The sequence below is a fragment of the Pongo pygmaeus genome, chromosome 6 (genome assembly GCF_028885625.2).
Source record: "Pongo pygmaeus isolate AG05252 chromosome 6, NHGRI_mPonPyg2-v2.0_pri, whole genome shotgun sequence".
Classification (NCBI taxonomy): Eukaryota; Metazoa; Chordata; class Mammalia; order Primates; family Hominidae; genus Pongo; species Pongo pygmaeus.
In genome coordinates, this window is record NC_072379.2 from 91,849,836 (window position 1) to 91,868,397 (window position 18,562).

Genomic DNA, 18,562 nt, shown 5'->3' on the forward strand with positions numbered 1-18,562 from the left:
CTGTTATTGGTCTATTGAGGGATTCAAGTTCTTCCTGGTTTAGTCTTGGGAGCGTGTATGTGTCCAGGAATTTATCCCCTTCTTCTAGATTTTTTAGTTTATTTGCGTAGAGGTGTTTATAGTATTCTCTGACATAGTTTGTATTTCTGTGGGATCGGTGGTGATATACCCTTTATCATTTTTTATTGCGTCAATTTGATTCTTCTCTCTTTTCTGCTTTATTAGTCTTGCTAGTGGTCTGTCAATTTTGTTGATCTTTCAAAAAACCAGCTCCTGGATTCATTGATTTTTTGAAGGGTTTTTTGTGTCTCTATCTCCTTCAGTTTTGCTCTGATCTTAGTTATTTCTTGCCTTCTGCTAGCTTTTGAATGTGTTTGCTCTTGCTTCTCTAGTTCTTTTAATTGTGATGTTAGTGTGTCAAATTTAGATATTTCCTGCTTTCTCTTGTGGGCATTTAGTGTTATAAATTTACCTCTACACACGCTTTAAATGTGTCCCAGAGATTCTGGTATGTTGTGTCTTTGTTCTCATTGGTTTCAAAAACATCTTTATTTCTGCCTTCATTTTGTTACGTACCCAGTAGTCATTCAGGAGCAGGTTGTTCAGTTTCTGTGTAGTTGTGCGGTTTTGAGTGAGTTTCTTAATCCTGAGTTCTAGTTTGGTTGCACTGTGGTCTGAGAGACAGTTTATTATAATTGCTGTTCTTTTACATTTGCTGAGAAGTGCTTTACTTCCAACTATGTGGTCAATTTTGGAATAAGTGCGATGTGGTGCTGAGAAGAATGTATATTCTGTTGATTTGGGGTGGAGAGTTCTGTAGATGTCTATTAGGTCTGCTTGGTGCAGAGCTGAGTTCAGTTCCTGGATATCCTTGTTAACTTTCTGTCTCGTTGATCTGTCTAATGTTGACAGTGGGGTGTTAAAGTCTCCCATTATTATTGTGTGAGAGTCTAAGTCTCTTTGTACATCTCTAAGGACTTGCTTTATGAATCTGGGTGCTCCTGTATTGGGTGCATATATATTTAAAATAGTTAGCTCTTCTCATTGAATTGATCCCTTTACAATTATGTAATGGACTTGTCTCTTTTGATCTTTGTTGGTTTAAAGTCTGTTTTATCAGAGACTAGGATTGCAACCCCTGCCTTTTTTTGTTTTCCATTTTCTTGGTAGATCTTCCTCCATCATTTTCCCATTTTCTTCCCCAAATTGTCACCAAATTTGATGCTGCCATTCTTTTCCTTTTGGTTTATGTATGTCAGTGAAATCACTACCATAAATAAGGAAATAAATGCATTTACCACTCCCAAGCATGCAAAAATCAGTGAACTCAGCATCGACACCAAGAAACAGATTGTAGCCAGTGCAACATAACTCATTGCTACCATTTACCATCACTACCCCCTCATGGGGATGCCTTTTGATATCATCATTTTACCCATTCTTATTTTTTTATTACTGAAATATAATTGTGTATACAGAAAAGTGTTAATATTAGTGGCATCTTCATGACTTTTTTACAAATGGAAAATATATAACTAACTTTCAGATCAAGAAATAGCTCATTTTCTGCAACTATGAGTTCATTTTATTTTATTTTATTTTTACAGTCATGAACATCCCATTCCACTTCTCAACAGAAAAGTCTTTACTTAATCTGTTTGTGAACAGTATAGATTAGTATTGCCTTTGTTTGTATTATACAAATCAAATCATAGATTGTATGTTGACCTATGTCTCATTTTTGTTTATTGACATTTTATTTATGACATTCATTCCTATTGTTACATGTCCTCGTCATTCATTCATTCTATTACTGTATAGAATTATAGTTTTTGATAGCATTTCTTTTGTTTTCAGTTTGGGCTATTGATTATAATTTTGCTGTTAATATATATTTATATTATGTTGAGTATAAACTTGGGAGTTGAATTTCAGAGTCATAGGGCATGCACATAGTCATCTATATAACGGCATACATTTTAAGTGATTCTGTTAATTTACACTCCCAAAAGCAATGTAGAAGAGTTTCAGTTATTTTATCTCCTTTGGTATTTTATCTTTCTCCTTTTAACCATTTTATTAAATACCTCATTCTGTAGTAGTACTTCATTCTAGTTTCAATTTTTAATTCCCTGGTGAATAATTATGTTGAACATCTTTTCATATGTATATTTGCCACTTAAATATGTATAATTTTGAGGCCTCTGTTTCAGGATTTTGTGTGTCTTTTTCATATTTGGGTAGATGGCATGTCTTTATCTTAGCAATTTATGAAATTTTTAATACATGGATGTTAGACCTTTGTCTGATATCTGCATTGGGAACACTGTGGTTTGCCTTGGCACTTTCCTAATGGTGAGGAAAGGATATTTTAGATTTTAATAGAATCTAGTTTCTTGGCCGGGCTCAGTGGCTCACGCCTGTAATCCCAGCACTTTGGGAGGCCGAGGTGGGTGGATCACGAGGTCAGGAGATCGAGACCATCCTGGCTAACACGGTGAAACCCCATCTCTACTAAAAATACAAAAAGTTAGCTGAGCATGGTGGGGGGGGCGCCTGTAGTCCCAGCTACTCGGGAGGCTGAGGCAGGAGAATGGCCTGAACCTGGGAGGCAGAGCTTGCAGTGAGCCAAGACAGCACCATTGCACTCCAGCCTGGGCGACAGAGCGTGACTCCACCTCAAAAAAAAAAAAAAAAAAAAAAAAAAAGAATCTAGTTTCTCATTGTTTTCTTCTATGATTAATATCAGTTTCCATTTAAGATATCTGTACTCCAGTGTCAGCAAGATATTTTGTTCCTCACTGCTGAATACATTATTAGTATTGATCTATAGTTTATTTGCACTCCTGATAGCTTTTCTGTCCAAGCCCTAGTGGGAATTGCTGTAGTTAGTGATGTCTTGGTGGGACATATGGAAAGCCATGAATCTACCTGACTCATGGGCTATAGCTAATTGGCCATTAGATCAGGCCACTAGCAAGCCTAAAACTGACATAGAAAACAAACTGCCATGTGGGGAGAAAATTTTTTGATGCAAATCTATTCTCCTTCTAAAAAGTTCTTTGTTACCTATGGGATTTATTATTTAAAAAATCCTCAATGCTGACTAGGGGAAATATAACCAATGAGCAGTTTGCACTTGTCAAATAAGTGTGGAGATTCATTGAACTGTCTGTTTCTGCCCTAGAACAAGTAGATTTGTGATTGATTGACTCCTGGATTAACCATATGGTGGCCCATTGAAACACAGACACCATCGTAGGTTAGGCCTGCTGGTGTAGACTGCTACTGTTGTTAGAAGATTTTGAGACACCATGCAAAAGCTACCCTTCTTGTCAGAACCTTGTCAAGGACAGATCTGAGTCTATGAGCCAAAAGTTTCTTAGGGCCTTTCATTCTATCCAGAGGGGTTCTCTGGGTTCTGACTGCAGGGAACACTTTCTCTGGGTTTAGCCTAGCCATCCCTGTAGGTTCTGCCACAATGCTCAGACCATATAAGATCACATTTGTTTTCTGTTTAGGATTTCTGAGCACATTGCATCTGATAAGGCCCCAAGTTTGTGACCTAAGCTATATATTGGTAGGACAAATCCTGAGATATAAACTGGATTCTGTGTACTCCACATCAGCACAAGTTACACAGGTGGTTGAGCATTCTAATGGACAATTAAAGAACATACTTAAACTGCTGATTTGTGGTGACGAGATTATCCTAGCCTGGATATTCACCTCAGGTGAGTTGTTTGGAGCCTCAAAGCAGTGATTCCCTTACAAGGAACTTCTCATTTGCAAAGTTGATCAAAATGTCTGCTCTCTTCTTTCAATTGCACATTCTTCTTTGGCAGTTTTTGACGTTCAGCCTCCACAGGGGAACTCCTAATCATCTTCTATCTTCTTAATGGCAGTGGCAGCCCATCTGGAGTGGCCACTATGAAGATGCCAGCTGCAGCAGGGCAGGTGTGCCCAAGGCTGTGCATTCCTTGGAGCTGGTTGGAGCTGGGAACAAGTTGGAGCCCAGCTCCGTTTCGAGTTGGCAGAGTGGGAGCCTCCCACTCTTGGGGACAGTATCAGCTGCCCAGATGTGGCTGTGGACCCACTCTTAGGCCCTTGGAAGCCCTCATGCCCTTGCAGGCTCAGAAGTGTCTGCTCCCACTGCTGGGCATCTCCTCACTCACGGTGCTCACTCCAATTTTGGAGCAAAGTTGTGGCCAGGCCAGGTTGCTCTCATGGCCCAGCCAGGTGTGTGCATGCTTAGGGAAGTGCTGATACATTAGCTCCCTGCTGCCTCAGCCCCCTCTAGACTTTAAGTGCCACCAAGCATGGGAGTGAGGCTGAGGGAAGGGCTGAGGGCAGCTTGGCAGGGGCCTGCAGATGCCTCTTGGAATGGACAGCCTGGGCATTGTAGATGACATGTAGATGGTGGCAGGAGGCAGACAGGCTCCTGGGTGGAAAGGGGCAGGTCCCCAGTGAAGCTCCACCTTCAAGCCAGGGACTGCCTAAGGCATGAGGGCAGGGCTGTTAATTCTGGGTGGAGTCTGTGGTCCAGAGTGAGAACTCATGGTGCTTTTCCTGGGCCTGCCCATGGCTGCCTATGGACCAATCAACATGCACTTTCTCCCTTCTGAAGCCAATAAAAACCCCAGACTCAGCCAGACTCACAGAGATGTCAGAATGACCTCCCTGGAGATAGGAGCTACCCACTCCAGGTCTCCTCTCTGCTGAGGGCCACAGACATCAGGACAACCTGCCTGTAGAGAGAAGCCTCCCATTCCAGGTCTCCCCTCCACTGAGGATTGCAGACATCAGGACAACCTGCCTGCACATAGGAGCTACCCACTCTAGAAATCTTCTCTGTTTTGGGCTGCAGGCTCGACAGGACAACTCCTGCCTGTGGAAAGGAGCTACCCAAGTTGGATCTCCTCAGGGCTATATTGTTGCTCAATAAAGCACTTCTTTGGCTTGCTCACCCTTCAGTTTTCCATGTACCTCATTCTTCCTGGATGTAGGACAAGATCTTGGGACCCACTGAATGGTGGAACTGAAAGAACTTCAACACAAATAGGACTGAAACATGTCCCCTGTCCTCCTGCCCCCCATGCTCACCATGTTACAAGTGATGAGAAGGAGAGAAGAGCTGCGGCCCTTCAGGATGCCCAGACCTAAGGCCTCCCTGATCCAAGGCTGTGACACCCTCTTTGGGGCTCTGCAGTTCCTGGCATCTCCAAGCTTCTGGGCAATACAGTGTTTTCCAGAGCCTACAGTTGAAGCTGCTTGAGGTATGCCTTGTCCAGATACAGCCTCCCACAGAGCCAGCACCTGTGCTGGCACCTGGAACTGCCTACTGTGCTGCAGCAGCTATTGTGCCTGGCTGTGTGCAGTGGCCAGATCCCACACTTGCTCACTCATGCACATCTCACTGTTCCACACCAGGATCACCCTTGGCAGGCATAAGATTTAGGCCAGTAGCATGAGCCAAGCACAGCCTGCCAGGTTGAGTGGGTGAAGCAAGTCCAGTGGGCCCAAGCAAAACACAGGCAAGGGAGCTACCAGTCAAAGAGGCTTCCAGCTGGAAAAGTGACACCCTAAGGATCCTGTGACACTCTTTGACTATTTTTCTGAACACTCAAAGAGAGGGAGAAGAAAATGACTATTAAAGAGCAAGGAGTGGAGATGATGTAAGCCCATTTAAAAATATTTTAAAATTTTCAAATTTTGTGCTGAATAATTTTTAAACACAGTATATCTTCCAGGTTAAGCTATATAAAAATATTTTTTGGTTAAAATACTTTAGTCTCTCTTGCATACAATTCTTCCAGACAAAAGGTCTAAATGAAAATAGGAGATGATTAAAAAGGGAAAAAATAATGAAGTTTTAATTACTAACTGCACCCACTGATACAACAGAAACAATAACCCTGGAACCTTAAAAGCACAGGAGTAAAAAAGGACATAAATAATATTTGTTTTCAGATTTGCAAATCTATGGAGACTGTAAAGAATCAGTGATTGCTAGAAAACTGGAAGGAGGTAGTTTGGGAGAAATATGTAAAGCACGGGATTTTTAGGGTGGTGAAACTATTCTATATGATACTGTATACATGTTCTGTACAGGTACACATGAATAGTAGTAAATAAAGATGGAGGGACTAAAGTGACTACCTAATATAAAAACAAATGGAGTGTTAGACAAGGAATATTACCAGAGGCAAATGACATTTCATAGTAATTACAGGGTCAATATATCAGGAAAACATAATATTTGTATATGTGCATTCCCTAGATATATAAATAATAATAGAACCACAAAATAAGTGAAATATGATCTAGCAAGCTAAAGGGAAAAATTCATAAGTATAGCTGGAATCTTCAACACCACTGTCAGACCAACTAGACAAAACCTTATTAAAGAATATGGAACACCTGATTGTCACTATTGATCATTATATCTGATAATATTTATAGAAGACTGTTTCCAACACCTGGAGAATACAAATTCTTCTGAATTAAACATGGGACATTTACTGATATGTCTTGAACTGTGCCATAAAACAAGTGTCATTCAAGCTCAAAGAGAACTCTTACATAGTATGTTCTCTGACCACAAGAGAAGCAAATTAGAAATTAATTAGATACTTGATACAGTTTTGCTGTGTCCCCACCCAAATCTTGTGTTGAATTATAGCTCCCATAATTTCCACATGTTGTAGGAGGGACCCAGTGGGAGATAATTGAATCAGGGAAATGATTTCCCCTATAGTGTTCTCATAATAGTGAATCAGTCTCATGAGATCTGGTGGTTTTTATAGGGGGTTTTCCCGTTTGCTTGGTTTTCATATTCTCTTGCCTGCTGCCATGTAATATGTGCGTTTTGCTTTCTGCCATGATTGTGAACCCTCCCCAGGCATGTGGAACTGTGAGTCAATTAAACCTCTTTTTTAAAAAAATTACCCAGTATTGTGTATGTCTATGCAGCATGAAAACAGACTAATGCAGTAAATTGCTACCAATAAAGTGGGTCACTGCTGTAAAGATACTAAAAAATGTGGAATCAACTTTGGAACTAGTTAACAAGCAGAGGTTGGAACAGTTTGGAGGGCTCAGAAGAAAACAGGAAAATGTGGGAAAGTCTGGAACTTCCTAGAGACTTGTTGAATGGATTTGAACAAAATACTGATAATAATATGGAGAATAAAATTCAGGCTGAGGTGGTCTCACATGGAGATGAGTAACTTGTTGGGAACTGGAGTAAATGTGTGTCTTGCTATGTTTTAGCAAAGAGACTGGTGGCATTTTGCATCTGCCCTAGAGATTTGTGGAATTTTGAACTTGAGGGAAATGATTTAAGGTATAAGGTAGAATAAATTTCTAAGAAGCAAAGCATTCAAGAGGTGACTTGGGTGCTGTTAAAAGCATTTGGTTTTAAAAGGAAAGCAGAGCATAAAAGTTCAGAAAATTTGTGGCCTGATGATGCGTTGGAAAAGAAAAACTCATTTTCTGAGAAGAAATTCAAGTTGGCTGTAGAAATTTGCATAAGTAATGAGGAACCAAATATTAATCACCAAGACAATGGGGAAACTGTCTCCAGTGCTTGTCATAGACCTTTACAGAAGCTCCTCCCATCACATGCCCAGAGGCTTAGGAGGAAAAAATGGTTTTGTGCACCAGGCCCAGGGACCCCTACTGTGTGCAGCCTAGGAACTTGGTGCCCTGCGTCCCAGTGACTCTAGCCATGGCTAAAAGGGGCCAAGGTGCAGCTCAGGCCATGGCTTCAGAGGTTACAAGCCCCAAGCCTTGGAAGCTTCCATGTTGTGTTGAGCCTGTGGGTGCACAGAAGTCAAGAATTAAGGTTTGGGAACCTCTGCCTTTATTTCAGAGGATATATGGAAACACCTGGATGTTCAGGCAGAAGTTTGCTGCAGGGGCAGGGCCCTCATGGAGAACCTCTTCTAGGGCAGTGAAAAAGGGAAATGTAGGATTGAAGCCCCCACATATAGTCCCCACTGGGGTACTGCGTAGTGAAGCTGTGAAAAGAGGGCCACGCTCCTTCAGACTCCAGAATATTAGATTCAGTGACAGTTTGCACCATGCACCTGGAAAAGCCGCAGGCAGTCAACATGAGTCCTTGAAAGCAGCTGGGAGGGAGGCTGTACCATGCAGAGCCACAGGGGCAGAGCTTCCCAAGACAGTGGGAACCCACCTCTTGCATGAACTTGACCTGGCTGTGAGACATGGAGTCAAAGAGATCATTTTGGAGCTTTAAGATTTGATAGCCATGCTTGAATTTTTACTTGCATGGGGCATATAGCCCCTTTATTTTGGCCAATTTCCCCCATTTGAAATGGCAGTATTTACCCAATGCCTGTATCCCCATTGTATCTGGGATGTAACTAACTTGCTTTTTATTTTACAGGCTCATAGATGGAAGCCTTGTCTCTGATGAAACTTTGGACTGTGGACTTTTGAGTTAATGCTGAAATGAGTTAGGACTTTGAGGGACTGTTGGAAAGCCTGATTGGTTTTGAAATGTGAGGTTATGAGATTTGGGAGGGTCCAGGGTCAGAATGATATGGTTTGGCTGTGTTCCAACCCAAATCTCATCTTGCATTGTAACTCCCACAGTTCCCATATGTTGTGGGAGGAAACTGGTGGAAGGTATTGTCATGGGGCTGGGTCTTTCCCATGCTGTTCTCTGTTTTGTTGGAAAATGCAGATAGTAATCCCTGCTTTTTTCTGTTTTTCATGTGCTTTTTAGATTTATCTCCATCCCTTTACTTTGAGCTTATAAATGTCATTGCTTGTGAGATCAGTCTTCTGAAGACGGCATACCATTCGGTCTTGCCTTTTTATCCAGCTTGTCACTCTGTGCCTTCTGATTGGGACATTCCGCCTGTTTACATTCAAGGTTAATATTGATATGTGTGGATTTCATCCTGTCATCCTGTTGTTAGCTGGTTATTATGAAGACCTGTTTGTGTGGTTGTTTTATAGGGTCACTGGTCTGTATTCTTCAGTGTGTTTTTTCTAGTGGCTGGTAACCGTCTTTCCTTTTTAGTGTTTCCTTCAGGACCTCTTGTAAGGCAGGTCTGGTGGTAGTGGTGAATTCCTTTAGCATTTGTTTATCTGAAAAGGATCTATTTCTACTTTGCTTATGAAGCTTAGTTTGGCTGGATATAAATTCTTGGTTGGAGTTTCTTTTTTTTGAGAATGCTGAACCTCTTCTGGTTTCTGTTGAAAGGTCCACTGTCAGCTTGATGGGGTTCCTTTGTATGTGACCTACACTTTCCCTCTAGCTGCCTTTAACATTTTTTCTTTCATTTTTAACCTTGGATAATCTGATGACTATGTGATGAAGAGATGGCCTTTTGTGTATTATCTGTAGGCATTCTCTACATTTCATGAATTTCAACATTGAGGTTGGGGAAATTTTCACAGATGATATCCTGAAATATGTTATCCAAGTTGGTTGCTTTCTCTCCATCTTCTTTAGGGACACAAATAGATCATAGATTTGCTCTCTTTACGTAATCCAATATTTCCTGAAGGTTTTCTTTGTTCATTTTGGTTATTTCCTTTATTTTTGTCTGACAGAGTTACTTCCTTGAATCAGTCTTTGAGCTCTGAAATTCTTTCCTTAGCTCAGTTTATTTTGCTCTTAACACTTGCAACTGCCTTATGAAATACTTGTGTGTTTTCTAGTTCTATCAGATCAGTTTGGTTCTTTCTTATAATGGCTATTTCATCTATCAGCTTATGTATCATTATTTTCTGAAGATTCCTTGAATTGAGTTTCAACCTTCTCCTGAATCTCAATGATCTTCATTCTTATCTATATTCTGAATTCTATTTCTCTCATTTCAGCCATTTCAACCCAGTTAAGAACTCTTGCTGGGGAGCTAATGTGGCTGTTTGGACAACAGGGGACATGCTGACCATTTGAGTTGCCAGAGTTCTTGAGCTGATTCCTTCTCATCTGTGTGGGTTGATGTTCCTTTAATGTGATATAATTTGAGTACCATCATTTGACTTCTTTTCTGGTTGTGTCCAGGGGGCTAATACTTTGTACAGGCTCTCTATTTGTATCTGAGTTTTGGACAGTGATTTCACAGGGTGGTATATTAACAAAGTATTTTTGGTGTTGAAGTTTGGGTTGTGATCCAATAGATGGCTCGTAAGCATAATGGCTAGTAGATAGGCTCTTGCTCAGCCATGTGGCTCCTCTCTATTTCCTGATGTTGGCAGCCATGCTCCCTCTCAGTGCTCTGAAAGTGTGGGCTCCTCCCCTGCTGAAGTGCTGACTGCAGATCTCAACTTGGCACTCCCAGGCTGCACACCACAGTCCTTGGGTGAACCCAGGCTTTGTTTCTTCCTCAGGTTAGAGGCAGCAGGGGAAGGGACTCTGGCAGTTGCTGTGGCAGAGGGCCTTCCACTAGTGTCTTGGGGCTCTACCCCAGAAGAATGCAGAGCTGCTTGGTGTGATCAACCTAGAGTAGGGTAGCTGTGATATGTGCCCAAGCTGAGAGGCCCTGCTTGGTGATGACCAGGGGCATGGGGAGCTTGTTGGGGAGCAGAGTGACCCCTTCTCCTTAGGGCAGCTGTGACTTGCTTGAGGTGTTGTTAAAGCACTGGTGGTCTTTGCTCCTTACCCAGTCTGAGGCCAGCAAGGGCAGTACCAATGCAGCAGTAGTGGCAATGGAGTCTTTGGTTGCCTCTGGGAGCTCCACCTCAGAGAAGTGTAGAGCCCTTGCTACTGGCAACAAACAAACAAACAAACAAACAAACAAACAAAAAACCCTCAGTTTTAAATAACCTTTGGATCAAAGAAGACATCATAGGTAAAATTTGAAAATATTTTGAATAAATCAGAATGAACATATTAAACATCAATGTTTGTGGGAGGGAACTAAAATTATGTTTAGATAAAAGTGTATAGATTTTTTATTCTTATAATAGAAAGGAAAAATGGCCTAAAACCAATTATCTGAATGTTCCACTTACAAAGCTAGAAAAGAACAAGTAAATTGAATGCAAAGTATGTAGAAGAAGAGAACTAATAAAGATAAGAAAAGCAATCAATGACACAGGAAATGGACAAACAGTATATTAATACATAAAAATGTTTGTTCTTTTAAACTATTAACATAACTGACAAACCTGTAGCAGGAGTGATTAAAAATAGAGAAAGAGAAAGACAGGGAAAGGGTAGCAATTTAAAATTGTGATAATAAATGAGGGGCTACCATTTCAAACCTAAAAGTATAAAATATTTAAAAATTTTATGAACACCTTTATTCCAATAACTTTTTTTAAGTTTGAAAAACTCTATGTCTCATTCTTAGTGTTTTAAGAAAACTAATTTAATATAAAATTGAGAAACAGAAAATGTTTAGGTCAAACTCATCTAAAATTATTTTAGGAAAGAAGAAATAAATAATAGAATAACATTCCTGTACACAGTAAAAATATGACTTAGATGCATGCTCACAAAGCAGGTAAATCCTGTAGTTTGCTATTTCCAAATGAGAATCTCAAAAAATGAGATGAGATTGCTTCAGAAAAAATTAGTAAAATAAAATTACATTTGTAAATGAAAAACTGGAAGAAACACAAAAATGAATAAGCACATTTATTTTAAGGCAAATATGTTTAAATATTTTTTGTGTTTTCACTTGAAAATGCTCTGCATTTTAAATTAATTAAATAAAAACCAATGTATAATAGAAAAATTCAACGATGTCAAAAGTTTGTTTTTTTTAAAGTTATATTTGATAAGAGTTTTGATAATCTGTACAAAAAGAAATAACAGGGAGAGAAAAAATAACACAGGCTATAATTATTAGGATTGAATGGGGAACATCATGATAGGATTTAAAGAGGAGGTAATATGAAGTGGTTTTCAACTTTTTTTTTATTTTTTTTATTTTTTTGAGACAGAGTCTAGCTCTGTTGCCAGGCTGGAGTGCAGTGTGGTATGATCTCAGCTCACTGCAACCTCTGCCTCCCAGGTTCAAGAGATTCTCCCACCTCAGCCTCCTGAGTAGCTGGGATTACAGGCACACGCCACTAAGCCCCGCTAATTTTTGTATTTTTAGTATAGACTGGGTTTCACCATGTTGGCCAGGATGGTCTCCATCTCTTGACCTCATGGTCTGCCCACCTTGGCCTCCCAAAGTGCTGGGATTACAGGTGTGAGTCACCGCGCCCAGCCTCGACTTCTATATTTGCTAATAAATTTGAAAATTAGAATGACTTGGACAAATTCTTTCAAAACAACAGTTTTTAAAGTGACAGAAGTAGAAATATGCCAATAACTCTGTAAATTTCTAAACTGTGTGCCAAGTCACAATAAGATGACACCATGAACTCAGAGTGGTGTCGCAATATATTTAAAGTCAGAGATATGGAAGATAAAAATATAAAACTTTGTTTTTATCAATGTATCTATAAACAAATACAACTTTCATAGGAAAAGGTAAGTTAACATCTTTGTGACACTAGGGTTGACCAAGATTTAGATACATCATGCAAAAAATATTAAGCAGTAGAGAATTATAGAAAAAAATAGTTACTTTTGTTTATTAACTGAACTACTAAGAGCATGTAAGTCAATAGGCAAAGTGGAGGAATATGTTTTCAATAATATATTTGACATAATACTCATACACAGGATATTCAGACTCTACCTAGAAACACAATAGGAAGGAAATATGACAAATTTCTCTAATCATATGGCAAATATGGGTTAAAACCACCATGATATACAGATTGAGCATTGCTATTCTAAAAATCCAAAATCCAAAATTCTCCTAAACAGAAACTCTTTGAGAACTGACATGACACCACAAGTGGAACATTCCACATCTGACACCTTTGCTTTCTGATGGCTTGATGTACACAAAATTTCTTTCATGTACAAAATTATTTAAAATATTGTAGTCAAACCTCTTTTCTCCAATAAAGAAAAATCTGACTTTCTGAATTAATGCTTGAGAAATGTCCTTTTCCTACTGGTTCACATTTAGCCCAAAAATGGCATTTGATTCAACAGCATACAGCTCCTGTGAGTCCATATTCAACATTTTTGATACATTTGATTCATCTTTAGTTTCTACAGAAGACAAGATGGAGAAGATGGCTTAGTATGAAGGGTTGTTGAATTTTGTCAAAGGCCTTTTCTGCATCTATTGAGATAATCATGTGGTTTTTGTCTTTGGTTCTGTTTATATGCTGGATTACATTTATTGATTTGCATATATTGAACCAGCCTTGCATCCCAGGGATGAAGACTTCTTCATCACGGTGGATAAGCATTTTGATGTGCTGTTGGATTCGGTTTGCCAGTATTTTATTGAGGATTTTTGCATCAATGTTCATCAAGGACATTGGTCTAAAATTCTCTTTTTTTGTTGTGTCTCTGCCAGGCTTTGGTATCAGGATGATGCTGGCCTCATAAAATGAGTTAGGGAGGATTCCCTCTTTTTCTATTGATTGGAATAGTTTCAGAAGGAATGGTACCAGCTCCTCCTTGTACCTCTGGTAGAATTCGGCTGTGAACCCATCTGGTCCTGGACTTTTTTTGGTTGGTAAGCTATTGATTATTGCCACAATTTCAGCTCCTGTTATTGGTCTATTCAGAGATTCAACTTCTTCCTGGTTTAGTCTTGGGAGGGTGTATGTGTCAAGGAATTTATCCATTTCTTCTAGATTTTCTAGTTTATTTGCGTAGAGGTGTTTGTAATATTCTCTGATGGTAGTTTGTATTTCTGTGGGATTGGTGGTGATATCCCCTTTATCATTTTTTATTGCATCTATTTGATTCTTCTCTCTTTTTTTCTTTATTAATCTTGCTAGCGGTCTATCAATTTTGTTGATCCTTTCAAAAAACCAGCTCCTGGATTCATTAATTTTTTGAAGGGTTTTTTGTGTCTCTATTTCCTTCAGTTCTGCTCTGATTTTAGTTATTTCTTGCCTTCTGCTAGCTTTTGAATGTGTTTTCTCTTGCTTTTCTAGTTCTTTTAATTGTGATGTTAGGGTGTCAATTTTGGATCTTTCCTGCTTTCTCTTGTGGGCATTTAGTGCTATAAATTTCCCTCTACACACTGCTTTGAATGTGTCCCAGAGATTCTGGTATGTTGTGTCTTGGTTCTCGTTGGTTTCAAAGAACATCTTTATTTCTGTCTTCATTTCGTTATGTACCCAGTAGTCATTCAGGAGCAGGTTGTTCAGTTTCCACGTAGTTGAGCGGTTTTGAGTGAGATTCTTAATCCTGAGTTCTAGCTTGATTGCACTGTGATCTCAGAGATTGCTATAATTTCTCTTCTTTTACATTTATTGAGGAGAGCTTTACTTCCAAGTATGTGGTCAATTTTGGAATAGGTGTGATGTGGTGCTGAAAAAAATGTATATTCTGTTGATTTGGGGTGGAGAGTTCTGTAGATGTCTATTAGGTCCACTTGGTGCAGAGCTGAGTTCAATTCCTGGGTATCCTTGTTGACTTTCTGTCTCGTTGATTTGTCTAATGTTGACAGTGGGGTGTTAAAGTCTCCCATTATTAATGTGTGGGAGTCTAAGTCTCTTTGTAGGTCACTCAGGACTTGCTTTATGAATCTGGGTGCTCCTGTATTGGGTGCATATATATTTAGGATAGTTAGCTCTTCTTGTTGAATTAATCCCTTTACCATTATGTAATGGCCTTCTTTGTCTCTTTTGATCTTTGTTGGTTTAAAGTCTGTTTTATCAGAGACTAGGATTGCAACCCCTGCCTTTTTTTGTTTTCCATTTGCTTGGTAGATCTTCCTCCATCCTTTTATTTTGAGCCTATGTGTGTCTCTGCATGTGAGATGGGTTTCCTGAATACAGCACACTGATGGATCTTGAGTCTTTATCCAATTTGCCAGTCTGTGTCTTTTAATTGGAACATTTAGTCCATTTACATTTAAAGTTAATATTGTTATGTGTGAATTTGATCCTGTCATTATGATGTTAGCTGGTTATTTTGCTCGTTAGTTGATGCAGTCTCTTCCTAGTCTCTATGGTCTTTACATTTCGGTATGATTTTGCAGTGGCTGGTACCGGTTGTGCCTTTCCATGTTTAGCGCTTCCTTCAGGAGCTCTTTTAGGGCAGGCCTGGTGGTGACAAAATCTCTCAGCATTTGCTTGTCTGTAAAGTATTTTATTTCTCCTTCACTTATGAAGCTTAGTTTGGCTGGATATGAAATTCTGGGTTGAAAATTGTTTTCTTTAAGAATGTTGAATATTGGCCCCCACTCTCTTCTGGCTTGTAGGGTTTCTGCTGACAGATCCGCTGTTAGTCTGATGGGCTTCCCTTTGATGGTAACCCGACCTTTCTCTCTGGCTGCCCTTAACATTTTTTCCTTCATTTCAACTTTGGTGAATCTGACAATTATGTGTCTTGGAGTTGCTCTTCTCGAGGAGTATCTTTGTGGCGTTCTCTGTATTTCCTGAATCTGAATGTTGGCCTGCCTTGCTAGATTGGGGAAGTTCTCCTGTATAATATCCTGCACAGTGTTTTCCAGCTTGTTTCCATTCTCCCCGTCACTTTGAGGTACACCAATCAGATGTAGATTTGGTCTTTTCACATAGTCCCACATTTCTTGGAGGCTTTGCTCGTTTCTTTTTATTCTTTTTTCTCTAAACTTCCCTTCTCGCTTCATTTCATTCATTTCATCTTCCAGGGCTGACACCCTTTCTTCCATTTGATCGCATCGGCTCCTGAGGCTTCTGCATTCTTCACGTAGTTCTCGAGCCTTGGTTTTCAGCTCCATCAGCTCCTTTAAGCACTTCTCTGTATTGGTTATTCCAGTTATACATTCTTCTAAATTTTTTTCAAAGTTTTCAACTTCTTTGCCTTGGTTTGAATATCCTCCCATAGCTCGGAGTAATTTGATCGCCTGAAGACTTCTTCTCTCAGCTCGTCAAAGTCATTCTCCATCCAGCTTTGTTCCGTTGCTGGTGAGGAACTGCGTTCCTTTGGAGGAGGAGAGATACTCTGCTTTTTAGAGTTTCCAGTTTTTCTGCTCTGTTTTTTCCCCATCTTTGTGGTTTTATCTACTTTTGGTCTTTGATGATGGTGATGTACAGATGGGTTTTTGGTGTGGATGTCCTTTCTGTTAGTTTTCCTTCTAACAGACAGGACCCTCAGCTGCAGGTCTGTTGGAGTACCTGGCCGGCCATGTGAGGTGTCAGTCTGCCCCTGCTGGGGGGTGCCTCCCAGTTTGGCTGCTCGGGGGTCAGGGGTCAGGGACCCACTTAAGGAGGCAGTCTGCCCGTTCTCAGATCTCCAGCTGCGTGCTGGGAGAACCACTGCTCTCCTCACAGCTGTCAGACAGGGACATTTAAGTCTGCAGAGGTTACTGCTGTCTTTTTGTTTGTCTGTGCCCTGCCCCCAGAGGTGGAGCCTACAGAGGCAGGCAGGCCTCCTTGAGCTGTGGTGGGCTCCACCCAGTTCAAGCTTCCAGGCTGCTTTGTTTACCTAAGCGAGCCTGGGCAATGGCGGGCGCCCCTCCCCCAGCCTCGCTGCCGACTTGCTGTTTGATCTCAGACTGCTGTGCTAGCAATCAGCAAGACTCCGTGGTGGGCGTAGGACCCTCTGAGCCAGATGGGGGCTATACTCTCCTGGGCCACCGTTTCCTAAGCCCGTCAGAAAAGCACAGTATTCGAGTGGGAGTGGCCCGATTTTCCAGGTGCCATCTGTCACCTCTGGAAAGGGAACTCCCTGACCCCTTGTGCTTCCCGAGGGAGGCAATGCCTCGCCCCTGCTTCGGCTGGCGCACGGTGTGCTCACCCACTGACCTGTGCCCACTGTCTGGCACTCCCTAGTGAGATGAACACGGTACCTCAGATGGAAATGCAGAAATCACCCATCTTCTGCGTCGCTCATGCTGGGAGCTGTAGACCGGAGCTGTTCCTATTCGGCCGTCTTGGCTCCTCCCCCGAAGATGGCTTAGTATTGAAGAAGTTGATTCCCTTCCTAATGCACAAATACATACATTTGAAGCTACTCCACAGGTTAACCCATTAGATAAGCTGAGACCAAAGTTAACTCCTGGAATGACTGAAATAAGAGGAAACAGCTCTGCAGTTCTGCAAGCTAATTGTGACTTGGAAGAGGAGAGGACCACCCTGTGTTTGCAGTCATTGAGGGAGAAGCAGCCTCAGGTATCTGGAGACAGCCATGCCCATGTGACCACATAGGGAGCATGCAAAGTCCACACGTTGATTACATACACTGCCTCCTGTCCTGTTTGCTCTAGATTACAGGGAATCCCTGTTACTGTGGAGTGATGGACCTTTCCCAAGGGAAACCTAAAGGCAAATTTTGCTCATGGACTCTGAGCACAAGGACAACCTCTTCTCTGAGCTTTTGCCATGACAACAGATCCCTGCATATGCAAATTGAGCAGCAGATTCACAACTTTAGTTTTGGTGTCCATGACTCATGTAGATTTCACTTCTACACTGTAACAGAACTTTTAGAACATTATAAAGATCCTAGGTCTTGCATGTTTTTTGAACTGTTGCTTGCTATATCTCTAGATGGGACTTCTCCTTTTAGCCTGCGATATATCTGCCATGTGGTAATCTGCAGGTGAACTACATATGATGGATTGATTGGATCCCTTTACCATCAATGTTACAGGAATTTTTAAAAGTATCATTATAAACAAAAAGTTAGGATTCAGAAGTTAAAATGAGGACCAGTCAAGCCAAAGTAAACTCTCCTGTCCTCAGAGGGTATTAACTAGGTCTGCTTTCATGTGGATGAGATAGCACACCTATAGCAACACACACATCAGTGGTGGTTTTTTTCATACAGTATGTGAACTTAGTGTTTGTATCTGTCAGATGCTGTTACTTATTCAGATCTGCTGTTACTTATTCAGATAAACGTGGTGCCTATTGAAACAACAGGATAGAACTATAGGTATTCAGGAAGACTACAAAAACATTTTGGTGATTTAGCTAACACTTTTTAATGGCTGTAGTAATTCAGTGAGGCAACACTGGGGCATTTGTTATGAAGAATTCTATTACTTTCTGAAGGACAAATGCTTAATATTGGATGAGTATTTCAGCATTGTGAATGTTTGAAATTATTTTGTCTAAGAGTTTTTGTATAATCTTCCAGAAGTAGTGATGTTTCTAGTTGCTATAATTCAAGTTTTGGGAGTCCAAAAAAATAAAAGACTGCCTTCCTTTTAAGAAAAAAATAAATGCAAGTTTCTGGCCACAAGGGCATAAAGCAGTTCAATTATGTGTTGAAGTAGTTTAGAGTTACACTGCTTTTCTCCTCTGCAAAAGGTACTGGTAAGTAAACCAGCTTTTCTGAATAGTCTTAAAATTTCAGACTTACAATGTTAGTAGTAGAATTTTATTTAAAGGCCCTAAGTACTGACTTTTTAACGAGTGCTTTAATTTAAAACAAGTATTTGGAATAGCTGCTACAATGTATTCTTCCATGTCATTTTTTTTAAGTTGACATGCAGTCTAATTGTTGTTTCATAAAAACTGGATATTTTCCTATGCTCATAATTAGTTTATGAAC

General features: G+C 40.4%; 1 pseudogene; it reads left to right on the top strand.

The window, feature by feature from the left end:
* Nucleotides 1-3,930: 3,930 nt before the first annotated feature.
* LOC129041567 (suppressor of cytokine signaling 5-like) lies at nt 3,931-17,732 on the top strand (annotated as a pseudogene).
* The last annotated feature ends 830 nt before the right edge of the window (nt 17,733-18,562 follow it).